Source organism: Nycticebus coucang, chromosome 13 (assembly GCF_027406575.1).
Source record: "Nycticebus coucang isolate mNycCou1 chromosome 13, mNycCou1.pri, whole genome shotgun sequence".
In the NCBI taxonomy this organism is placed as follows: domain Eukaryota; kingdom Metazoa; phylum Chordata; class Mammalia; order Primates; family Lorisidae; genus Nycticebus; species Nycticebus coucang.
Window position 1 is genome coordinate 67,247,960 of NC_069792.1, and position 16,940 is coordinate 67,264,899.

At 37.8% G+C, this 16,940-nt stretch overlaps 1 non-coding gene across 1 annotated transcript; it reads left to right on the top strand.

Annotated features, from left to right (window-relative positions):
* Positions 1-4,001: 4,001 nt before the first annotated feature.
* LOC128564085 (U6 spliceosomal RNA) lies at positions 4,002-4,108 on the top strand. The gene has a single exon (XR_008373973.1). It is a non-coding gene; the product is annotated as a U6 spliceosomal RNA (small nuclear RNA).
* The last annotated feature ends 12,832 nt before the right edge of the window (positions 4,109-16,940 follow it).

Below are 16,940 nucleotides of genomic sequence, written 5' to 3' on the forward strand. Positions count from 1 at the left end.
CTCAAAGAAATATTCTCTTTTAAAAGGAAAAAACAAACTTAAATAAACATAAATAACAAGAGGGGAAAGAAAAACTTTTTTTTTAAAAAAAGATTACTGTTAAATAATGAGATTTCCTTACAAGTAAATTCTAATTTCCATTGGAGCTGAATAATAGAGAATTCTAAATGAGAACCATCAATCTTGGCAGCTTCTATACCAGTTCACTAGTGCATTTATTGTGGTTATTATTTATTATTATCGATCCTCTGACAGTATATCCAGCATTGTACTACATAGTCAAAGACATAATCCTGGCTATAACTTAAATAGCTCCAATTCACACAGATTTAGTTTTATCCTCATAAACTCAACTTCTTAATTGTGAAACCAGACCATAAAATATGTATGAACTCAGTTGCCCCCACCAAGAAAAAAGCAGTGAAGGGAGAGTTAACTGTAGACAGTGGTATTTATAAAGAGATACTATGGGCATTTTTGTCGTTGTTTAACTGTTAAGTTTCAAAATGTGTATAACTTTGTGTTTAGGTTCTTACCATGACTGATTGAGGATATAAACTGAAAACATGTAGGAGGAAATTTCATGTTCGCATGAGTCCATCAGAAGTGAATTTGGTAACTGTGATGGCAGCCTAATGGCTCTTTGTAGGGAAATATTGCTAATTTCAGACTTATGTAATTTGTTTGTACTCTGCAAAATCCAAAATGGATTTGAATTTCCCCATTTGGCAAATGCAGTCATCCCTCAGTGTATAGGGTATACATGCAAGATTGGTTGCAGGACACCCCTCACCGTATACCAAAGTCAGGGCATCCTTTAGTCCAGTCAGCCCTGAGGAACCTGAGTATATAAACGGCCCACTGCATACACAGTTTTGCATTCCACAAGTACTGGATCCAAGCACATGTTAAGTGGCATCCCCGTGTTTTTCAAGAGTTAACTTCAGCAGATAAAGGCAAAGTTCTCAAGAATTTAATAGTGCTGGCTTTGATCTAAGTAAATGACCTTTGTAAGTACCTAACTTCTTATACCTCACATTCCCTCCTATAAAAAATGGGAAAAAAGGGGATTCCTTTATCTACATGCCTGAAGAGAGATAACAATAATTGCTAAAATGTGTTGAATGCCTATGGTATACTATGCGTTCAGACCTCAAATAATCCTAAGATAATGATGCTATTATTATCCCCATTTTTCAAATGAACAAACAGGCACAGGGAAGTTCAGTAATTTTCTCAAGATCACACAGATATTAATAGTAAACAGCCAGCATTTAAACTCAGGCCGTCTGACTCTGAAGCATGGACTCAATCATTCTACTATGTTGTATGTAAAGTACTTAATATAATGTCAGGCACCCAATAGCTGCTCAATAAATGACAGTTATGTTATTAAAAACATAAGTGACATAAGCAAAACAGTTTGTTTATTTATTTATAGACAGAGTCTCACTCTGTTGCCCCAAGCAACAGTGCCACAGTGTCTGCCTAGCTCAGAGCAACCTCCAACTGCTTGGTTCAAGAGATCCTCCTGCCTCAGCCTCCTGAGTAGCTGGGATTACAGACACCCAGCACAGTGCCCAGCTAATTTTTTCTATTTTTGTAGAGACAGGGTCTCACTCTTGTTTAGGCTGGTCTGGAGCTTCTGAACTTAAAGAATCCTCCTCCCAGGGAGGTGCCTGTGGCTCAAAGTAGTAGGGTGCCGACCCCATACACCGGAGGTGGCAGGTTCAAACCCACCCCTGGCCAAAAACTGCAACAAAAAAAGAAAAAAAAAAAAAAAAAGAATCCTCCTCCAAGAGTGCTAGGATTATAGACATGAGCCACCCCACGTGGCTACCAAAACACTTATTATGCTTTGCTATCGTGCAATTTAAAATAAAATCTATATAGTTACATTTCTTTATGTTTTCCAGGAATAACTCACACTACCCCTCTCGGATTTATTTTTAAAAAGTTTCTATCCTTGAGTTTTAGAAAACAGTGCGTGTCAATTAGATGAGGCATAAGTCTGGCTTTTTGTCCCTTGTAGTAATTTTTTTCAGTGATGAGAGGAGACAGTATTTACAATTTCCTCTGAAGATCAGAGAACCCTAGTTTGCTAATTTCCTTAATCTTCAGGAAAGATCTATGACTTTTTTTTTCTGATTTGTAAGAATACATCAAATCCTATGAAACAGCTCAGTCTATGAAAACACGAATCATTTCTACTCAAGAAAAGATTATTCCAGCTTCATTGTGAAAAGAATATTTTCCTTAGAAATGCCAGGGAGGTTTGCATTTTTTTGTTTTTTTTTTGCAGTTTTTGGTGGTGGTGGGTTTTTGCAGACCCACCACCTCTGGCATATGGAGCCGGCGCCCTACTCCTTTGAGCCACAGGCGCCACCCCAGGTTTGCATTTTGAATACACACCAGCTGTGATGGACAAGAACAGTCCGGGCCTTCTGATTCCTGAAGCCCACTGCCTCCATTGCATAGCAAATGTTATTAAAGAAATTCTATCAAAAGTACTTCAACACAAAAATGTTATTTTTGTTCTCAGTAAGGTGAATTAAGTGAAGAAAAGTTAAGTACTTAGAAGTTTATGTTGGTTCTGGTTGCCAGGGCACATTAGTCACCATAACTTTTTTTCCCCATGTCATTATCTCTGCTCAAATATGGACACTCCTGAGATGGTAATCCAAATTTATAAATGCTCTTATATGCTAAATTTCAAAAAATAATTTTAGCTTTTAAATGCTTGATCCAAAGGCAATTAATGTCAGTTAACAGGTAGAGAAGTGTGATTTGGAGGCTGCTGCAGCTGGCCGGTAAACAGGGAGGGAAGAGGCTAGTCCCAGAGCCACTGTGCTGATTGTGCTCCTTCTGGATTAGACCCAGAAGTTCTAACCTTCAGTTCTCCAGAGACCAGGATACACTGGCATGAGGTTCCTCTGGGCACTTTACCATTTTCCATTGCCTCACATAGGCAGAAGCAGAGAGCCAGACTGCCCACAGTGTACACTTACTCTTCCCGACTCTCCTCCCGTCTTCATTTCAGTAGATGATGTCTTTCAAGAAGTCTGTTCTCACAGCATTTTCTACCCTCATCAGAATGAACTGATTTTCTCCACATGCCTCCTTCTAGTACAGGCATCAGAGCTGTTCTGGCAAGTCACTTCTCGGACATCCCTCATACCTCTGAAAGAACAACAGGACGAGTTGAGTCACAGACCTCTCTCTGAAGATGGGGAAGTACTCTGAATTCAATGATCCCACTTATGGCCCATAGACTGTGCATTTGCAAATGTGGAGAGCAGCATTAGAATATTTGGGTGCTCCCATCTTCATTGAGGAATAAACAAGGAAAATGAGAAAGAAGGCTCCAGGTAAGCGGGGACTTTTGTCTGTTTTCTTCAATGCCGTGTCCTCGGCACCTGTAGGAGTACCTGTCACCAAATAGACGCTCAATAAACTTGCCCTGACATTAGTGCCTAAGTGGGCTACAGTGAAGGCTCCTAGCTGCCAGCTTTGAAGCCGAGGCTCAAAGGGAGCAAATCTTCTATGCTCGTTCTTAGGAAGAGCCAATACACCTAGCTGCAGGCTGAGACCCACATATTCGTATGTATTGAGAATCAAGATACTGAGTTATGAGTTTTTAATGATTCAGGTATCAAAGCCATAGTTTTCCACAATTTTATTGTCAATATTTAATATTTCCACTATACTAGGTTCAATGTGCTGTGCTTTTTGTGGCCTCAACTGGCCCTATATTGTAAGTTTGGCCACTACTTATTTTATTGACTATTAAAATAAGCAGGACTTTTGATTCTCTCACTCAGCAGAAACTCTCAGAAAAAGGCTTTTCAAAACATGCTTCTTTAGAAAGGTGGGAAGTTACACTTTGCTTCAGGTACATAGACAGATATCAACTCCATTGTGTATAAGGTTAAGCTACTCCTTAGCATCAGTGGTAGAGGTGATGAAATTAATGCCCAGAGTGAAGTCAAGATCAGAGAACAGTGCTCACTTCAGCAGGACATATACTAAAATTGGAATGATACAGAGAAGATTAGCATGGTCCCTGTGCAAGGATGACATGCAAATTCATGAAGTCTTCCATATTTTTACATGAAAAAATGCTCATCATCTTTAATCATCAGAAAAATGCAAATAAAACCACTTTGAGATATCATCTAACTCCAGTAAGAGTAGCCCACATCACAAAATCCCAAAAATACAGATGATGGTGTGGATGTGGAGGAAAGGGAATAATTCTGCACTGCTGGTGGGAATGCAAGCTAATATGTTACTTTTGGAAGGAAGTTTGGAGAACACTCAGGGACCTAAAAGTAGACCTGCCATTTGATCCTGAAATTCCTCTACTAGGTGTATATCCAAAAGACCAAAAATCACTTTATAACAAAGATATTTGCACCAGATTGTTCATTGCAGCTCAATTAATATTAGCCAAGTCATGGAAGAAGCCCAAGTGCCCATCGACCCATGAATAGATGAATAAATTGTGGTATATGTATACCATGGAACACTGTGCAGCCTTAAAAAAAGATGGAGACTTTACCTCTTTTATGTTTACATGGATGAAGCTGGAACATATTCTTCTTAGTAAAGTATCCCAAGAATGAAAGAAAAAGTATCCAATGTACTCAGTACTTTTATGAAACCAATTTATAATTACTCACACTTTCTTATGAAAGATAGATCACAACTATAGCCCAGGATAAAGGAGAGAAGTGGAGGGGGATGAGAGAGGAGGGGAGAAGTTTGACAGAGGGAGGCTAAATGGTGAGACCACACCTAAGGAGCATATTGCAAGGGTACAAGTCAAATCTATCAAGTATAGAACATAAATGTTTTAACACAATAATTAAGTAAATGAGGTGAAAGCTGTATTAATTACTTTGATGGAAGCATTCCAAATTGTATAAAAAATCAACCTCTTGTACCCCACAAATACATAAATGTATTCATGATCTACATGTATATGACTTAATAAAAGGAAAAAAAAAAAGATCAGAGAACAGAGAAGGCTGCCTGTATAGCCAGACATTTGTAGTACAAATTCAAGATGTATTCAATGTTTTATGAATTCTTGTTTGATCAGTCAGTATCATATTAAAATGTTAAGTACAAAGAGCACCCTCCCACCTTAAAACTCCAAGGTGAATTATGTTTGTTATTCATCATTTGCCATTATCAATTTTGTCTTCTCTCCCTTAATGTGTATTTGCTTGAATTTATTATTCAGCAAAATAAAATCAATTGTTATATTTCAGAACCCTTGAAATGTGATAAGGATTGTGGACAGTGTAGAAATTCATATTACCTGACTCTGTCACTTAATGATGGTGGTTATGCTTAGTGAGGGTAGTCCCTGCAAAGTTTGGAGCTTATGAGCTTGTGGGGAAACAGATATTGCAATAAATATAAGCAACATTTATTCACTCAACAAATATGTGCTACTATGTGCTACTGCATGCTGGTCCTTGTTTCACATGCTGGGACTACTCAGTAAACAAATATAATTTTAATAAATATAAGCTATACCCAAACCATGGGGGAAAAACACTTGATTTGAGAAATGAAGCATCCCACGTAGAAGAAAATTAAGTAAAGATAGGAGAGAAGAATAGAATGTGTTCTGGGAATGCAAAGTAGTTTGGTATAGCTGATTCAAAAGTTAGAGGTGGGGAGGGAGATAATAAGATCGAAATATAATCAGAAATTATACCATTAAAAATTATAAATGATGTGCAAATGAGTGTAGTTCTATTTTGTATGATGCAAGACATGGGAAGCCTGGGAGAATTTTGAGCAGTGCAGTCATACTCTATCTATGATAGAGCCTGGGATGGGAAAGAGAGGACGTATGGAGACCAGTGAGGAGGAGGCTACAGATAGTGGTAAGGAGATGAGATGAGTGGAGTGATGCCTAGTATCAGTAGGATCTAAGATTGCCAGATTTCTAGTTTGAGCACCTGGATGCTGGTACCTTTCCCAGTCATGGGGAATATGGGAAAGGGGGTGATGTAGGCAGAGCAGAGAAAATACTGAGTATAACTTGGAGTCAGCACATTTAGGTAGAGAAGTGGGATAGGCAGCCAGATACACTGTGTACTCCAGAGAAGAAAAATGGGTCAAGATAGAACCTAATTATGGGCATGGATAAGTTGGCTTTTGGAGAATGTAAGAACCACCAGTATTTCGAGGAGTAGCAGTGGTAGAGGAAAAGTAATCAGGGGAGAACGTGAAAGAACAGCCCGTGGATAGGAAAAGATGCAGAAACGTTTGGTTTCACAGACATCAACTGAGGAATATTTTAAGAAGAGAGGAAATGCAAAGTGTGTCAGTGCCCAAGAGAGCTCAAGTAATGAAAGGCCAAGATATGAAGAGGAACTAGTAGAATTTTCCACTAGGAAGTCTAATGTGCTTATATGAAGGCTTCTCAAAAATCTCTCTGGCCTTTGATTTAGATCAAAACTGAATTATTGATGATCTTTTTCTCATTTCTTCTGGCATTTTGCCATTTTCCCCTCAGTTTGCTATGTTACAGCATTATCCCTTTCTAATCTAACTTTAAGAATGTCCAGCGTGGTCCCTGGACACAACATGGACGTACATAAAGTTTGTACCGAATGGCCTCTTTTTTATTTCCCCTCTCTCCTCCTCAGTCTTACTTACATTCTCTTCCTTGGACTTCAGACTTCCAACCCGTTGATGTTATCTCAGCTTCACCACTCTTCCTGCAGAAAGGATTCTCAGCAAAAAACTTTATAAAGGAATCCACCGTGAACCCAAATACGGTTTCTTTTTCTAGAGTTTTGTAATCTAACAGGTTGTTAGTGGAAGCTTCAGGGTGGCATTTCAGTGGGTGGGGGAGAGACTTGGGGTCAGTGGGCTTCCCTGGTGCCCTTTACTGCAAAGCAATCTCTGCCTGAGGTAGGGAGAAGAGTCAGCACAAGAATGTCTAATTTTTCCTCCTAGAGCCATATTAAACCTTTGGAAGACTTAAAGGTCACAAACATTTATTATGTCTGTAATGTTCTTTTTAGAAATTATATTTTTGGCTGATAGTATTTCAATGTACTTAGTTGCTAACATAACAGCCAAAGAACACATATCTTTTATCTTGTTTAATGTCATTTACTCTGTCACCATTTTGTTTGGTGCTATTGGAGTAACTTCAAAAATGGTTTGGGACAGACAAGTTCAGCCCTACAGGCCGTATATAGCTATGTCTTCTGAATCAGCTGTTTCCTGTTACATTATTAAAGCATTATTAATGACTGACTTCTGTATAGCCAAGTACTTTGATCATGCTTTTAATTTAATTCAGTTGTTTAGAAAAGGAAACCAATCTCATTAATCATTTTTTAAGATTCAGTTGATACATGCAATAGGTACAGATATCATATTTCCTAAAATAATCTCTGCTGAAGTTCTCTGATTGGAAAAAAAGAATAGCCCAATGAGTGAAAAATGTTCTTTGTTATGAACTTTGTTTTTCAAACTAACGATAAATGACAAGAGAATTTGTCTATTCTGAATACAATTAACTTTTGTTCAGTGTAAATGTGTTATGCTTCCATTGATATGTTTGTATCTCATGTAAATTATTTATGCTTTAAATCCTTTATTTACATTTAAGCCTCAGAGAACAAGATTCCTAATAAATGCATTGTGTAAAAATATTGTTTTACCAAAAGAGAGGAGGAAGTGTACAAGCCCGAAGAGATCCTAACCAGCAAAGGCACATTACTAGAGGCAGCTCCGGGTCCTGACCGGGATGCTCAGTCACAAGCACCAAGGGGCAGGTAGCAGGAGATTAACAGCGTTTTTCATTTAAGTTAAATTTGTGTTATGTAAGAAACGTAGAAGGAAAATCTTTAGCACATCCCTTACCTGTTTCACTAGAATAAATTGAATGAACTGATAATAACTATAGTATTTAAGGAAAAATACTCTCTAAGAAATAGAAGCATTACTCTAAAGGAATGATGAGAAATTTATCATAAGAAAAGAGAGCTGAGCAGATATGTAGGAGTAGTAATAATCTACTCAGGACCTGGTGTGATTTTATTTTCTCTGAGGTACTGTCAAGGATCATTAAGTAGAAGAGGCATTTATAAAATCATAAGATTGTCAGAGCTGAAAGGGTCATCTCTAGTCCGAGCTTCTAATTTTACAGGTAAGAAAACTCAGACCCACTTTTACAAGGGCAATAATATTCTTTGAATTCTGCTGGGAGATAGAAATTCTGGGGGAAATGGAGACCAAGAAGGAAGCATAAGGAGGAGTTGGGGAAGAAAAAATGGACTGATTTTCAGAAAGGAATCCCAAAATCATGGAAAAAGCATGCTATATGAAGGGCTGAGTTTCCAGAAATATCCCAATAGATGTGTATTACACAGCCATAACAGGGAGGCCAGTCAATTGGGACTTGAAATCCATGTAGGTAGTGGGCCCTGAATAACTGGGACCTTACTTATTCATCTTCAACCCAGAGACAAGTGTTCTGTCCCCATGAAGAAGAGAAATCTAATAAGAGCAAAGCCAGGCATCAATACTGGGATGCCAGTTAGGTTAAAAACAGGTTCAGCATTGAACTAGACTGGATGTTTAAGATGGGTATTGTAGTTTTACAGCAAGGAAGATTCCTAGTTCTGGGAACAGTGTCAGAGCTCATAGACACAAAGTAGAAAAACAGTGTGTTCCAAGATACTATGATGGAACCCTATATCTCCTTTAAGAAAAGAAGTTCTTCTAAGAAACACTAGTATGTGGAAATTCAGTGGTTCCAGCTATGAGAGAAGAGGGCTTCAAGTCTCATGAAAATACAATTAGTCACTACTAATATCCTAGACCAACTTCATTGAAAACAATTTTTGTGCATTATTAGATTACTTTTCATGTTTAATAGATGTCTTAGTTCATTCAGCCTACTATATCAAAAATACTACAGACTGAGTGGCATATGAACAATTTATTTCTCACAGTTTTGAAGACTGGGAAATTCAAGATTCAGATAGGAGCAAATTTTGTGTCTGGTGAGGGGCTGCTTCCTGGTTAATAGATAGCTGTCCTTTTGCTGTAGCCTTCTAGGGTAGAAAGGGGCAAAGGAGGTCCATGAGGTTTCTTGTATATGGCACTAATACTATACATGAGAACTCTTCTCTCAAGACCTAATTATTTCCCACTGGTGTCACCTCCAAATGACATCTCACGGGTGTTAAGATTTATCATATAAATTTGGGGGATGACACAAACATTCAGTTTATGGCAATGGATAAACCTAGTCCAGGGATTTTTATCCTAGCAATTATCAAATATAACTTATATTAATTATTGTAGCAATATAAAGATGAAGAAGTAGAAGAAAATTTGCTCTCTCCTTCCTTATTAATATTAACTGTTCTCATGTATGAATTTAATAATATAAATTTAAATTGTGTTTCCTACCTTTTTCCCAGCAAAAAGTGAAAAATGAAAAATAATGAAATTGTAATTGGACTATGGTACCAAATTTTAGAAAATGTATGCTCTTTGGAAATCAATGATCAGTTCAAAATTTATTGAGATGCTACCATGGGAAAGAGCTTTGAACTGATGTTTAATATGGTATGACAGTTCATGTTACATGTCAACTTCACTAGGCTATGTGGTGCCCAGTTGTTTGATCAGACACCAGTCTAGATGTTGCTGTGGGGGTATTTTTGAACATAATAATTAATATTTAAATCAGTAGAGTTTGAGTAAAGCAGATAACCTCTGATAACACAGCAGGTCCTTTTCCAATTCAGTTAAAGGCCTTAAGAATAAAGACTGAGGTTTCATAGGGAAGGAATGCTCCTCAAAAGCACAATATAGAAACTGCCTGAGTTTTCATCCTGCTGCCCTGGAGCATGTGCAGTCAAGTTTGCTGCAGTAACTATTGCTTAATTTCCAGCCTGCTAATCTGGTCTACAAATTTTAGACTTTCCATCCTGTATAATCAGATGAGACAATTCCTTAAAATAAATCTCTGTCTAACTATATATTTATCATCCATCTATCTATGCTATCAGTTCTGTTTTGCTAGAGAATTCTGACTAATATTCATGACCTATTCTCACACTGAAGATTAACAAAATGCAGAAAAATCTTCAATATCTCAAGTAACTTGATCTGGTCAGGTCAGTAGCATTTGGATATCTTCTTCAATTATTATCAGGAAAACAACACATCACAATACAATGTATTTCAATTTCTCATGCCAAGACTTGATTAGTCTTGTCTAACCTTGAATCACAATAAATCTTTCAACTACTGAATCTCTGCCATTTTTCCTTTCAGGAGCTTTTTAAGCCAAGTTTTAGTGGGAACATGTGAAAATATCTGTGAGGCCATGGCAGATAGAGAAATCTGAGAATTTGAAGGGCACTTCGATGAGCATCCTAGATCATTATGAATAAATTATTGCCAAGCATTTAGTTAAAAAAATAGTGTTAAGCAATTAATTTATTGTTTGTAATTAATTGCAAAACATTTAATAAAATGTAGATTTTAAAAAATCCTTTCCATTCATATTTTTATAGTTTCTTAAATTTAGTGCAACCTAAAAGGATTTCTGAACTCCCTTACTAGTTTTCGGCGCTCAAATTATTTAAGCAGCGGTTTATTCTCAACCAATAGCCAGACTGTATTTTTAAAAACATGTCAAATAGCTTCATACCTACTCAAAAGTATCCAAGGACTTCCTAAGTCACTTTGAGAAAAACTGAAGTCCTCTCAAGCTATATAAGCCACTACTTAATCTGCATCTTCCTCTGTGTCCCCTGGTTATCACTTTGACCTCGTGTCTCACCATAGTTTTCCTAAAGAGAGAGAGAGAGAAAGGATGGGAGAGGAGACGGAGGTGGGGTTTAGGGACGGTGGGGTGGGGATGGAGGGGAGATATTTTAAGGAATTGGCTCATGCAACAATGGAGGTTGGCAAGTCTGAAATCTGCAGGGCTGGATGGCAGGCTGGAGACCCAGGGAAGAGTTGATATAGAACCTCAAGTTCAAGGTAGGAATTCCTTCTTCTTCACAGGGGATATTCAATCTTTGCTATTAAGGCTTTTGGCTGATTAGATGTGGCCCACCTACATACATGGGGTCATTTGCTTTACTCAAAGCCTACTGTTTTAAGTGTTAATCTCATTTAAGAAATATTAATACATCCAGAGTAACATCTAGACTGGTGTTTGACTGAATATCTGGTTACCATGACCTAGCCAAGTAGACACATAAAATTAACCATCACAGTAGTATTATCTAAAGAAATGAGATCCAAAGTTGAGGGCAAATGGAAAGGAGGGTAGAGGAAGAATGGTGGGAAACCCCAGTGGGGAGCAAGGGGAACTTGGACTCCAAACACAATCTGCCACTTCATGCTGGGTCAATTGGCTAATTAACTAAAGAGTTTTATCATTTTTTATATAAGAATGCAATTGGTTCCAGAATCAGGAATTAGAGTAATCAGGTAGGTATTACATGATCATCAACTGTTAGGGCAAGTTAGGGTACAATAATAGCTCAGGTCATTGACACTTCAGCCATGTATGTTGAATTTACTTGTTTAATAGTTATGACACCTGGCTTCATTTCTCCTCATACCATATAATAAAATACTAAATAAGCTGTGCATCATGTGTGGTAGAACAAAGGTATTCTCAATGCTTAAGTTTATTCAACATATATTTGCACAAAAAAAAAAAAGAAACCAGAGCTTTAGGGGGTGGCGCCTGTGGCTCAAGGAGTAGGGCGCCGGTCCCATATGCCGGAGGTGGTGGGTTCAAACCCAGCCCTGGCCAAAAAATCACACACACACACACAAAAAAAAAACCATATATTTGTATATTTTCCTAACTTCCTGTTCTTAAATTATGAAAATAGTTTTAGAAAAATGTCATGTGACAGTGAATACTAGCAAACAACAAGTTGCTAGCAGAGGATGGATAAGTAAAGGAGATGTCATTACAAGTTCCATTTTATAAATAAACAAACAGATCCGGAGATCAAGGATTTGTTCATGTTTGCAAAGCTGGTAAGTGGCAAAATTGGGTCTCATAGGTTTTCTGATTCCAAATTTTATGGCTTTAAAAAGAGTAGTATAAAATTATTTTTTAAAAAGTAGAGTTCTTAATGGCTCTTAAAAGATATAATAGCCATGTAATGAGAACTCTAAGCACTTATGGCGTCTAAAACTTAAATGAAGCGAATGCAGTAAGGGATGCAGAGAAGACACATTGAAAATACTAAATAATCATGTTACGTCGTGAAGGATTACTATAGACCATTGAGAAAAAGCAATAGAAATCAGTCCAACCAAGCATGCAGAAATCAGAAATTAAATTGCTCTTTAGAAACAAGTATAACTGGCAATTGTAAAGATATTTTTAATCTATACATTATAAGTACTAGGTATAACCTTTGAACTCTGCATCGTTCTTTTTCCCTTTTCACCATGTTTAATAGCCAAATTATTTTGGTCATTTTTTCCACATTTGAAATGTGAGCAACGACGACTTTGTCAATATAATGTTATGAAGTTTGTAACTCAAACTCAAGAACGTGAAAGAATCCACTTCTAAACTCCAAATTCCTCCTTGCAGTTTTCTTTTTTTGGGGGGGGGGGTGTGACTGTTTACTACTGACAATAAGTATCAGCAATAACAGAATTATCTTCAGTGGAACTTGATCTCAGTCCTGATTATCTGACTGATGAGTCACTCTTTGTAATGATGACTGTCTAGCCGGCAGGAACTCTGGACTCCTTCAATCATGTGTCCTGTTGGAGACAGACAAAGGAAACATAACAAAGAAATTTATACGCTTGCAGAAGGTCAGATTTTAAGATTCTTCAAATTTTATAAACAACAGAATAAAAGGAGAGATTATTAGTCTGGTGAAACACGAATGCAGTTACCCATCTGGAGAAATCTGCATTGGTAAATTTATGTTGGGAATTATTGCATGACTCTATAAGCCATAGAGTATATTTTAAAATCTTTGTCCCTCAATTTCAACATGAAATCAACTATTTAAAGTTAAAAAAGAAACATAACAAAAATAATGTCTTTCCTGTTGTACTTTTCTAAGCTTCTTTGAGATATATGTATATAACTTGTGTGAATATGACAACATTCTAAAAGATGTTTTGTTTCTTTATGTGCTTCTTATCCAGGAATCTTAATTTTTAGTAAGATTATTCATCTCAGGTGGCGCCTGTGGCTACATGAGTAGGGCACTGTCCCCATATACCAAGGGTGGTGGGTTCAAACCTGGCCCCGGCCAAACTGCAACAAAAAAATAGCCGGGTGTTGTGATGGGCGCCTGTAGTCCCAGCTACTTGGGAGGCTGAGGCAAGAGAATTGCTAAGCCCAAGAGCTGGAAGTTGCTGTGATCTGTGATGCCACAGCACCCTACAGAGGGAAACAAAGTGAGACTCTGTCTCAGAAAAAAAAAAACAAAAAACGATTATTCATCTCATAAATATACTTCTTTGCTTTTTGTGTACACTAATAAAATATATTTTACATATGATTGTTGGTGTATATTTATAGGAAGCAAAGCATAGCTGCAACTGCATTAGCTTGTTACTAGGATGGGTGTTGGAATCGATCTATTCTGAATACTTATCAATTGAAGAAATAATAATATTTAAGAAACTCTGGGGTAAAGAAGAACCTCTGCTGAGATATTATACCCCAACTTTAGGAATGTGAGGAAGACTAGTGTTGAAATTCTAAGAGTTAAAGTCCAGCTGGAAGAAGAGAAGCCTGGTGTATCTAGAGAGAATGCACTGACAGAGCAAAATGGAGTCACCATAGCATGAGGACCGTGTTTTAAATAACAGTGCTATTATTTAAGTGGACTGGAGAAAGGGTGAGTACACCAGACACGTCTCTGCACAAAGATTCACAATGGAATGAATTGCTTAGGAAAATTCATAATAGTAATCTATCAATAGCTTTTAAAAATTCTTAAGACAGGTGAGCATAATGGAGTGGTTGGATTTGAAGCATACACAGTGTTTCTTCAGGTGGTGAAATGCTGAACCAATTAAAATCTCAGGAAAGAAAAAGGGGGCTCATGAACTTGCAGGGTCAAATGTAAGGCAATAATAGTAGTATGAACAGTAACTGCATTATACATGTTAGGCACCAAGACAGGTGTTTTATGCACTGTTGCCCTGGGCCTCAGTACTCCTAATGGTTCAGGTGCTTGGCCCACAAACACAGGCTTTGGAGTCCTACAGCATCATCACTGTTGTGACGTCACAACTGTCTGTTCCTGGGGGCTAGGCCAACTCCTGATACGTCCTGCCTCTGATTCTGACAGGTCTACTCTCTCCCATCTCCATTTCTGAAGCTCTACTCAGTGTATACCCCTTAAGGTCAGGTAATCTTTAATTTCAAGGGGCTACATCTGAGACTGGATTGTGTTTGCAAATAATTTCTTATAAATCTTGATCTCAGAGCTCTGGTACTAGGGAACTCAGTTTTTTCTCTGTTCTTATGATTTCTGCCAAATTTCAGTGAATTCCTCCTTACCAAGGTGTGGTCTCCTTTAGGGCATTCATATGTCCTCCTAGAACTAACACTGAAGACTAAAGTTCAGGGTAAAACATAGGTCAGATCCAGGTAGTCAAATGATTCAGGAAGGAAGAGAAAATTAAGTAGGGCAAGATCAGGAGTGCTAGGATGACATCTTCAGAAGGACTCCAGCATGGGCTTGGGTCTAGACCAAGGATGCCATTGAAAGCACAAGGTGTTGATGCAAAATAGTACACGCAGCTCCTGCTCTTTGGCCTGCACTCTTACGTATCAGCAGCACACAGATGGCTCAAGGCCCACAGTGGTTTAACTGCAGACTGCGGGAACATTCAGAAGCTAGCAGGTGCACTCTGTTTCCACAGGGGGCAGGAGCCGAGGGGCTGTGGTTAATGGAAAGCTCTTCCTAGCGCATGCAGCAAATCTCCAGGCAAACATGAAAACCCATGCTGTCCATCTGCCTTGGAAGATATTATTTGATGAATATTTAATATTTCATTATTGATACAGTTAGGATCATAGTTTAAAAGCAGAACCAGATTTTGAGGTAGAGATGAGTGTTGATGTAGTGAATTTTTAATGCACTGTATTATCACCATCTTTAGACAAGATGACTGTCTTTAGCAACAGCAGTTTTATTCTTTTGACACTGGAAGAGCTATTCACTCATTCAGCAAGCTTATGTTGTTGATTATCTGTTGCATGCTGTGTTTGTACGAGGAGTGGAAAGACAAAAAGTTTCATTCCTGACATCAAAGAATCTTAAATAGAGCAAAGGGAACTTAGAATATAGTAGAATTTTTTTAGATGCAATGCAATGTTTAGGGCAGCATGAGAGATGTCAGTATTCTAGGAGTCATCAATTTTATGGGGTAGGGACGGTTAAGAAATTGCCACAGAAAAGGTTATCCTTGAAATGCACCTGAAAAGTGAGTAAAGGACCAAGATACTTCAGGTCAAGGGATGTGGGTGAGTAGACATAAAACCATAAGAAATGGTACATAGACAAAGAACTTCAGTTTGAGAAAAAACATTCTGAACATAACATGGTACATGGATTGAAGAAATGTTAGATTAAAGGCAGAAGGAGCCTGGGAATACTATTTCTATGGGATTGAATAAGGCAGTAGCCAGAAGGCTGAAAACAAGAAAATAGATTGGAAAAATTATTTTGAAAAAGTAGAACCAAGAGGACTTGGTTGTGGATTGTAATAAAGAAGGGTGGGACCTAAGATGCTTTCCAGGTTCTTGGCTACATGACTGGGTAGATGGCAGGCCAGTCACTAAGATGGGCACGCTCAGAAGAGCAGCAAAATAGAGATTAGAGCTAGTTTAGAGCTATTTGTAAGTAATTCAGGCAGTAACATAGGTACTGTGGACTACAGAAGAGAGGTGGGACCTATAGGCATAGATTTGGGTGTTACTGGCATACAGGTGTTGATGAAGTTACAAGAAAGGATAAGATCCCATAGGAGAATGTTGATATTAAAAAGAAACAGGGGAGATTACTTTATGAGGAGGATCCCCTGGGCAATTGAAGCAACACCAAAAATACACTACTGGGATCTGAGCAAACTAAAAAGCTTCTGCACAGCCAAGAGTACAGTAAGTAAAGCAAGCAGACAGCCCTCAGAATGGGAGAGGATATTTGGAGGTAATGCTTATGACAAAGGTTTGATAACCAGAATCCACAGAGAACTCAAACTTATTAATAAGAAAAGAACAAGTAATTCCATTTCATTGTGGACAAGGGACTTGAACAGAAGCTTCTCTGAAGATGATAGACACATGGCCTACAGACACATGAAAAAATGCTCCTCATCTTTAATCATCAGAGAAACACAAATCAAACCACTTTGAGATATCATCTGACTCCCATAAGAGTGACTCACATAACAAAATCCCAAAACTACAGATATAGGTGTGGATGTGTAGAAAAGGAAACACTTTTGCATTGCTGGTGGGAGTGCAAGCTAACACATCCCTTTTGGAAAGAAGTGTGGAGAACACGTAGGGATCTAAAAGTAGACCTGCCTTTTGATACTGCAATCCCTGTACTAGGTGTATATCCAAAAGACCAGAAATCACTTCATAACAAAAATATTTGCAGATTGTTCATTGCAGCTCAATTCATAATAGCCAAGTCATGGAAGAAGCCAGATGCCCATCGAGCCATGAATGGATTAATAAATTTTGGTATATATATCATGGAATATTATGCAGCCTTAAAAAGATGGAGACTTTACCTCTTTTATGTTTACATGGATGGAGCTGGAACATATCCTACTTAGTAAAGTATCTCAAGAATGGAAGAAAAAAATATCCAATGTACTCAGTACTATTATGAAACCAATTTATAATCATT